Source organism: Stigmatopora argus, chromosome 15 (genome assembly GCF_051989625.1).
Source record: "Stigmatopora argus isolate UIUO_Sarg chromosome 15, RoL_Sarg_1.0, whole genome shotgun sequence".
Lineage (NCBI taxonomy): Eukaryota > Metazoa > Chordata > Actinopteri > Syngnathiformes > Syngnathidae > Stigmatopora > Stigmatopora argus.
In genome coordinates this window covers 7,630,588-7,640,037 of record NC_135401.1, presented here as the reverse complement: position 1 = coordinate 7,640,037, position 9,450 = coordinate 7,630,588, and the positions used below count along the sequence as shown (strand labels likewise).

Sequence of the window (9,450 nt, the reverse complement as noted above, 5' to 3'; positions counted from 1 at the left end):
AATTCAAGATAGTGAAGAGAGAAAAAGGATTCAAAGGATGTAAAGTCACTCTCCGTTAAAGTATACAGTCAAACTAAATATAAAACCAAGACAATCACACATTGTACATTTTGAAACCATCACCCTCTATTTTAATTCAATGTATTCGTTTATTTCATATTTTAAATGAAAATACAGTCGAGTCCAGTAGTCTTCAATCAAGGACGACAAAAATTTTATAGATCTTAATTTAGCGAGAAACATGGACACGAGGCACATTTATGTACCAGGACCACACAAAATGGTGTGGGGGGCCGTATATAGCCCATACCCAGACCACCAGGTTGACATCTTTGGTCGGCGTATTTGTTTTGGAGTAATAAGAGTTCGTCATGTATTTATTTTTTATAATGCTCAAACAGAATTAGCAAGAAAAGAAGGATACTTTTAGAATTTACCTGGCCAGGATGTGACTTTTTATATTTTTATATTACTTATTTATATATTTTTTTACGGGGAAAATGCATTTTGTGGAGTAGCACCACCAATTTTGTTATACGCAGCTGTGTATGATGACAATAAAGGCTTTTGATTTGATTGATTTGATACTAATCGCGATTAGCTGTTTAGCACGACAACGTTTGTTTTGTGTAGAAATTTAAATTTGGTTTAAAACTACATTTTTTTTTTGTTTTTTTAATCTACAGGAGACTCTAGCTAGTTGTTGCAGCAGACACACAAAAAAAGTCTGACACTTGAAGTCATCACTCTTGCTGGCCATCAATTCAGAGGAACATCTCGTCTCCTGGACCAAAAGCGTAAGTACCATTTAATCAGTTTTGTATTGTAGTTTTTAAATGTAGTTTTGGTACGCGGCCATTTTTTTTAAGTCGAGGAGGTCACGGCGTACCAAGGAACGATAAAACTAAACTGAGATTCAAGGTATTAAAGCAAAGTAATGCGTTGCAGTCAGCCATGTAGGAAGGCATTCCAACACCAGTTAACGCCTCACACTTGGGGCTTTTCTTTATGGTGCACTGTCTGAGCTCATTTGGAGGGGAAAAAAAAGGGATGAAGATTAGGTCCTGCGAGGCTTTTGAGGATTTGGGGGGGCATTAGGCATAATGGATTTTGTGTTGGCCTTTCTTTTTGGCCGCCCTCTTGATGGAGAGAGGTTAGCGGAGACACTGGGAATCAGGAAGTTCGTTTGGCTCGTTCCGTCACGCTCGCCGCTTTCCGCAACCAGCCGAATCCTTTTGAAACAAAAATGTCCTTTGCGATCCCCGAGTGTGTATTTAGGGATATTTTTGTGTGTGTGTAGTTTTTGCCTTTTTATTTCACACTGCTGTGCCTTTTAGAAAGACGGGCAGGGGGAAATGATCAAAACAGCTGCAAGAGGCAAAACCCTAGAGGGGGAAGAAAAATGCAATAAAGTGAAGCGCTGACTCATGGCAAGAATTTGTGAAAAATGAATATCTTTCCCTAAAAGTAATTATAATTTCCTGTTCAGTTGTATCTTGACCTTTCACGTCTTTTGTGACGAGTCATTTTCTTAGTTGTAGTGTCACTTTACTTTACATACTAAAATGTAATGTAACCAATATGCTACCTGCTAAAATGACTACAGTGGTACCTCGATATACGAGTGCCCCGACATACGAGGAATTTGAGATACGAGTAAAATTTCGGGCAAATATTTATCTTGAGATACGAGGCAAATTTTGATATACGAGCAGACAGCAAACGCAAAAATTTAAAACAAAATTAGAATTAAATTTAGTGTAAGGTTAGATTAAACATATTTTTGAGTGACTGCATTGTAATCCAAGTTCATTTAAATTTGTTTATGTTATGTTATGAGCACATTGTTGTGAAAAAAGTCCCCCTCTTCTCCTCCCCTCTGCGAAATCTGTCTAATTTTAGTAATATTAAACACATTTTAGTACTATTAAACCACTAGTTATTTGTTACTTTGTTAATAGATGGCGAATTAGAACAAATACAAATGTTTTTCCAATCCAATATCCTGTTTTGGGTGTTTTTTCAGAGGGTTGGAACGAATTAATTTGTTTTTAGTTCATTTCTATGGGAAACGTTCATTTGAGTTACGAGTAAATTGACATACGAGCTCAGTCCCGGAACGAATTAAGATTGTTTCTCGAGGTACCACTGTATTGTATTTATTTTGTTTTTACTAAACGATGAGGCAAATATAGACTGTGCAATGTAATTGTAATACCAGATTCAGGATGATTGTCTTGTCCGCCAGCAGTTGTTAATGATTTAAATTTGTCTCTGCATTTGAATGAGTATTCATTAAGAGCAGAATGCACTATGAAGCCATTATGTCGCTAATATTGTGAGCACTGTGTTCCATTTGTTAACGCCCTCAGCTCGAGGAAAGAGCCGTTTCCTTAGTTTCGCTGTCGTACGTAATAATCTGCCAAAGTCTCGGTAGAAACGGTCCATTTTTAGAGCAGATCTCGCTTGTCTGTCACCGCCAATGGCAAGCAATGAGTTAAAACCACATTCGAGTAAAAAGCGAGGCCTCACTAAATGGCGGCAAATTGACGAATGACCGCAGGAAACGGTGATAAATCAGCCCCGCAAGGTCAGAATATGACCAAACGTCTCGTGTGATGAAAGTGGCGAGATTGATGTTCTTGGAGACGATCAGTCTTACCTGAGTGCGGCCCCCCACCCCCCGCGTGTTGTTGTTGCGCTCCCTATTTAGACAGCGGCAGCCACTTTTCATGGCCGCAGCAATTAGCGATGACAAAATAAAAACAAATTGGATCAGCCCTCCCGAGTTCATGCGCATATGTATGAGGGAGCAAGTTTGACATTTCAAATGAAACCTTGAAGGCACAACGCTGACATAATGCTTTATGACAAACAGCCAGGGACCCTTCTCTGTGTTCCACCCACGTGCGTGCTCGCGGCTGTGTGTACCATCAAAAGACAAAAACAATATTTTCCCCCAAAAATGAAGCCTTTTATCCGTGGCGCGCTTTTCACCACAAAGCCACCCCTCCCCGAAAAATCAATTTTAGGGTCGTCTTGTTCAACCTTGGCGGCGGCGTCGTCGCCACCCTGAAAAAGTTGCGAGGAGCCAACGCTAAATCAAGTGTGAAGTGTCTCCGACTTCAGATGTTTGATTCAATAAACGCGTCGGCGTGAAAGTACAAAGGGGTCCGGGCGCTTTCCCCTCATAAATCACGCAAAAAGAAGATATACTGCGTTATCTGCTTCCCCTCCACCGCCGCATCAACACATTGTTCCAAAATACGGCGGCGACGGAGCCGACTTAAATGTCATCAGAAATGAGGCGCAAAGTCGACTTTTAGCTCTTCCTGCTAAAAGCTAAAAAGCTATTTCAGGGAAGGTGATGGGAGATACGCACAAGCCTCCCATTGCTGAAATTACTCGACAACTATTTCAACTATCAACTAGGAAATGCGTTTCAGGCCACTTTCTGTTGTTTTGGGGGCAAATCTGGGTCACTTCCTGTTGTTCCAAGGACACTTCTGGCTTACTTCCTATTGGATTTGTCATAACAATATTTTGCTAGGCTCGATTGGCCCCACATTGTTGTCCAAATCCTCTATTTTTAGGCTCTTAATGTTAAATTTGATATTTTTATTATCATTATCATGTCTTAAATCGTTCTCTTCTTTTTATTTAATTATTGGGGAAGAAAGTGTCAACATATCATTTTTTTATTAATTTAAAAAGTATATTTTAATTCAAACAGGGAAAGGAAAAAAGTATTGGTAGGTTTATTTATTAAATTTTCCTTTAAATGCTTGGTCATTGACGATAGCAAATTAATCTGTCTTTGAAATTAACCTTAGTTTGTATTTATTTTATTTTTGTAATTAAATTACTTACTAAAATAAAATTAAATACTTCACGCGACGAACAAATCCTTACTCAAAAATCACACAGTTGGATTGGAAAAAAAGTCAGTGATTGTAATGGTTTGTGCCAGCCAGCCCTCCCAGTCCAAATGAATTTCCAACCTTTTCCTGCCTTTTAATCTGGCCCTTTTCATTTGGCTTTCTCATTTTGGATTTGGAGTGTTTGATCTCCAAAACATTTAGCGAATGCGCGGAGAGGAGCAAATTGGAAAAGAAGAAACGTCCTATTAGCGAGCGCGCCTCGGCTTCAGGTGCTTGATCAGCCGTTCATCTTCTTTCTGTATTTCCTTCCAATTTCAGCCAGACGAGCCGTGCTAATCGGCAGGACGTTTTCTAGCACGTGCGCATCGCCAAATCCCGAACGGGGAGGAAACGGAGGCTTTGAAAGCCCGCCGCGGTTGTCGGCGTCCGTTCTCACGTTGGAAACGTCAGCCCGGCCCCTGCCGTCTTAGCGTCGTCCCGCCGGCTTACGAGTGACACGCTGACAGACGCGCATCAGCTTACCGCAATAAACACCTTCACACGGTCGCCGTATTGTGTACGACAAACAGCTCGGCGACGTGTTTTTTGTACAATGGCTGTCTTAAGTGGGCTCTACACGCCTACACATTGGAAACATTTGCTCCAATTTGACTACATTTGGCTTTTCCAGACAACAGATAGCTTTTTTTTGTTTACTCGTTACATTTGTTTACTCTTCAGAGTACCACGAATCAAGGTAATAACCCAGAAATGCCCAAAGATCCAAAGGAAGTGACACGAACATGACTCAAAATCCACATAAAATGCCCCCAAATTCCACAAACTCAACAGAAAATGCCCCAAAAATTCCCCAAACTCAACAAAAATGCCCCAAAAAATCCCCAAACTCAACAGAAAATGTCCCCCCCCAAAAAACAAACTCAACAGAAAATGCCCCCCAAAGAATCCCCCAAACTCAACAGATAACACCCCAAATCCCCCAAACTCAACAGATAATGCCCTCAAAATTCCCCAAACTCAACAGAAAATGCCCCAAAAGTTCCCCAAACTCAACAAGAAAATGCCCCCCCCAAATCCCCCAAACTCAACAGAAAATGCCCCCCCAAATCCCCCAAACTCAACAGAAAATGCCCCCCCAAAATCCCCCAAACTCAACAGAAAATGCCCCCAAAAATTCCCAAAGTCAACAGAAAACGCTCCCAAAATCCCCCAAACTTGACCGAGAATGCCCCCCAAATCCCCCAAACTCAACAGAAAATGCCCCCCCAAAATCCCCCAAACTCAACAGAAAAAGCCCCCCAAATTCCCCAAACTCAAAAGAAAAATACCCATAAACAAACAAAAGGGACCCAAAACTAATAGGAATTGACCCAAAACGAACATGATTTGAAGCTAAATCAACAGGAACTGAACCAAAATCAATAGCAAGTCATATGAAAGCAACAGTAAGTGACCCAAGAATGCCCCCAAACACAGAAAGTGACCCCAAAACGATAGAAACTTCAACTCAAATGACTGAAAATCAACAATAAGTGACCTCTAAATGCCCCAATCTCAACAAAAAGTGACTCGCAGCAGTTTAGCGACCATCAGAGCAAAGCATCGCCGCACATTTTCCGAAAATGAAGCGATCGTTTGATGGGATCGGGGCATCCGTAATTCTATCAACATCAAAACACCGTTGTCTTAAGCGAAGGGATCACGTGGGCTGGGCAGAACGCTCGGAGAAGCTTATCGGCCTGTCCACCTACAGAAGCCGCTCTTCCTCCCTTTCCTCTTCTTCCTCGCCCAAATGAACGAGTCCTCGGGCAGCCTTAAGCCAGCAAACGGCGGCTGGCTGATCTCTCTCCTCCCTTTTCATCTCCTCCGAGCTCAAATCTCTCCGTATCCTCTTTAGTCTACCTTCTTATCATCATCGTCCTCCTCCTCCTTCCTCTCTCGGCGCTCCAATCGCTCGCCCCGTCTTTGCCTCACGCCGACGTCGTCCACAGAGCGACGGTCCCGTTACTGCAATGCGGAGGCCATTACACTATTGTGCTTGTTTACCGGCACGTCCGTGTGGCAGAGCCGATACGAGAATGTAAATGTTTGCGTGAGGGATGGATGACCCACCCGCGCCGCGCTACGCCGCCGCAGCGATGCACCACCACGCTTGGAAATCGAACGTAAAACGTCAACAATGTGACTTTGCAACGGAGCGCTGAAAGGATTGGACACGCTGGCTACAAAAATAAACCTTAGGGATATTTGGTAGCTTAAGGGGAGATACAAACATCACAATGTAGTGGTATAAATATCATCGAAATGCAGTTATTGTCTAACGTAGGAATTCAATTTATCCCAGTTTAAGCACATCAAAAAGATCTATAACAATTGTGATGAATTGATTTTTTTTATCTATAAAGGCAGCCCAATTAATTGCCAATTAATACATTTTCAGATTGACTGACACCTCATGCATTTGAGGAATATAACAGTAAATAAGTTCTGGTTTCTATGACTGCGTCTTTAATTTTTTTCTATTTTGCGCTCGATGTGTCTGCCTCAATTCATAGTATAATAATATTCAGGGTGAAATCGAATAGCAGCTTTTCTTATCCTATTTATCCTTTCATTTGTTTCAACGCAAAGCAATTTGGAAAGTCCAACAAATCAAATTGATCACAGACAGGCAGCGTAAACCCTTGATGCAAAATACGGCATTTTAATGAGCATAATTGTCCAAAATGTCTTAACCGTAGGCCCATTTTCCCTTTTTTCCAAGCGGCTGGAGGGGGATCACGACACGATCCGCAGAGCCCCTCGGCCGTTTGAAGTCGAAACACTCTTTCATCCTCCACTCGGCCAAATGAAGGATTTTTCTTCTGTCTTTCTTTTTTTTTGGCGCACTTTCCTTTTTCGTGTACGCACGCACAGTGACAGGACGCCACTGACGGGACCCAAACCCACGAACCATGGCAAAGTTGTCAGTTGTCAGATTCTCACAGAAGTTAAAAAAACAGAAGCACACGGCTTTGGAGGGGCGCTTAAGGCCAGAAAGGCCAGCAGCTAGACTGACCGATGCGATTTTAGATTCCCGTTTGTTCAAGAAAAACGTTTTAATTCAAGTGTCAGAATTGTTTCAGCAACACTGTGGAGCGTTGAAATTGATTGTCTTAAACGCGAACTTGACATCATAGTCAATCGATCGGAAAGTTGACGACTCATTTTCCGAAGAATCGCTATTGTAACTAAGTCGAAATGAAAAGGCAGCTGTTTTGCCAGAATCGTACTGTTAAAAAATGGGAAAAATACAAAAATGTTTCCGTAAACATAAATTTTTTGGGCAAATTTTTCGAGAATTCGGAAAATCACAGTAGTAAAAAGTTAACTGAATCAGGACGATAACAAATACCGTATTTTCCAGACTATAAATAGCACTTTTTTCTCAATTTGGCTGGGCTTGCGACTGTAGTAAACAGATAATTGTTTACTTATGAATGCTTTGAGACCCATTAATTTGCATTGTGTGAACCAAAAAACAATTTTTACAGCCCCAAGTAACATTTTGCCCCTCCAAAATCATCTACAATAGACGAAGTCCAGTCCAGTCCCAAGCGGCGAAAAAGCACAAAACAAAAAAATGATTGTTATAAAGCTCGGCAGACTGTTCCAATTAGGCAGTTGTCGCGTTTACTGCCTTTGGGTTGAAAGCGGATGCCTTTGTCTATCCGGACAATGGGGGCCTATGCGGCGCGTGTCAACTACACCGCTTTGGAGGATTAAGGCCGAGGCGGTGGTGCCGAAAACTCGCTCACTCGGATGGCCGCCGAACGCAACAAAAAAAAACACGCGGCGACAAAGACCTGCTGAGCACACACAAACACACACTCGCTAAAACAGTTGGGAATGCTGTTAGTGAGGAGGCGTCTGAAGAGAGGCACTTATTTGAAGGGGCATCACAAACAGTAGTGAAGGATTTGCCACAACATCTAGCCAGTCATCTATTAACGGCATCTATTGTAAAACAGTTTTTAAAGCAGCGTGTAAAATAAAATCAACACAGTATCTTGAGGATCTGCTACAGAAGGGGACAATATATCGAGCAATTAATTCATTGCACGTTTAAAGGAGCACTTGAAATCACTAACATCACATTTGGAGCAACAGACCTACACAATCAGGCATAAGTATGCTATCATCAACTTTTTGGGGAAGTGACCAGTCGTGAAATCACACACCTTTTTACACATCATAGGCTTTCGTAGTCACGGGTGTTAGGCGAAATGTTGTTTGGCTAGCAGCACAACGCTAAGATTGTTTACTTAGGTATTTTCCAGTACCCCACTCAGACCGTTTTCTCATACGATTTAACAACGTTTGCATATGCAAGGATTGCTTGTCAAACCCAGAAAAAAGGGTCCATTGTGTTTTAATCTGTAGAAAAGAAAGCAAACTATTCACCTTTCTGCTGTGAAAACCCCCTTAAATTGCAATCTAGAGTCATTGCCAGACCAAAACCTGCAGACTCCTCCAGTAGAGTATCTAGCATACAGAGAAACACATGGACTAGCATAAAACGTTATCTGGGGCAGATAAAGCAAGGCTTTGAAACTGCAGAAATAGGAAATCTGGCCTGCATCAAGTATTCCCAAAATATACAACTAATCCACTACAGATCAATAGAATCAAGACCGGAAGAATCCTTAAAAAGACGTCTGAGTCAAAACATCTCGAATGCTTGCATCCTGGTCTTAACTATTGGAGCAATTTGAGTTTTAGTGTTATTGAGAGTAATACTGTATTTGTTGGTAGCATTTCAGAAGGCATCAAGAGTGAAAACGCTTGAGAATAGCACTTAAGATAGCGGCGAGAGCGGACGCACGTAGCATAGCATCTCCAAGGGCATCCATGGTGATCACGCGTGCAGCCGCATCGAGAAATTTGTCCACCGGAAAAGCATCGCGCACCTGAGCTCTGAGGCTGACAGCCTTTATTAATTAAGACCAAGGGAAGTCAAGAAAAAATAAGAGATGAGAGCGAGTGGAGGAGAGGGTTGAAAATCAAAGGTAGAGAGAAGAAAGAAAATGTATGATGGAAATTCAAGCAGAGAGATTGGGTGGAGGGACGGACAGGAGATTATATTGATTCTTGGGATTTAGCATATTTTCCGGACGTTTTGAATCAATCATTGGCTGCCTGCCGTTTGGAAAAATATGGAATTCTGTTGCAAAATAGCAACTGTTGGTATCTAAAGTCCAGTCAGCAACTGGAGGTTGAAAGACATTTTTTTTAATCCTTTGTAATCCGCTGGATTAATTCAAATGGATTGTCACCCCATTGTCATTAACGAACGAGAGAACATTTTACATGCACGTTGAAATAGTAGTTTAAGGAATGTGAAAGAGTTTGTGAGATTTAGCAAAATTAAGTGGACTGACCTTTGAATTTTAAGTGAAATCATTTCACTTTTCAAGTTAACTATTAAAATTCAGCATTATTTTTCTGTAAAGTGGCCTTAATTTGTTTGAAACCAGCATCCAGGCAGGCCTCAAATTTAGGAAACAGGGTTCACCCTAGCCAGACTCCA

At 41.6% G+C, this 9,450-nt stretch overlaps 1 protein-coding gene across 1 annotated transcript in view; it reads left to right on the top strand.

Moving 5' to 3' along the window:
* Positions 1–702: 702 nt before the first annotated feature.
* Positions 703–9,450, top strand: part of LOC144090294 (nardilysin-like) — a 64,724-nt gene continuing 55,976 nt past the window's right edge. The window contains exon 1 of the mRNA XM_077621678.1: positions 703–797. The gene's annotated coding sequence lies outside the window, so the exon portion shown is untranslated. The remainder of the gene's footprint in view (positions 798–9,450) is intronic.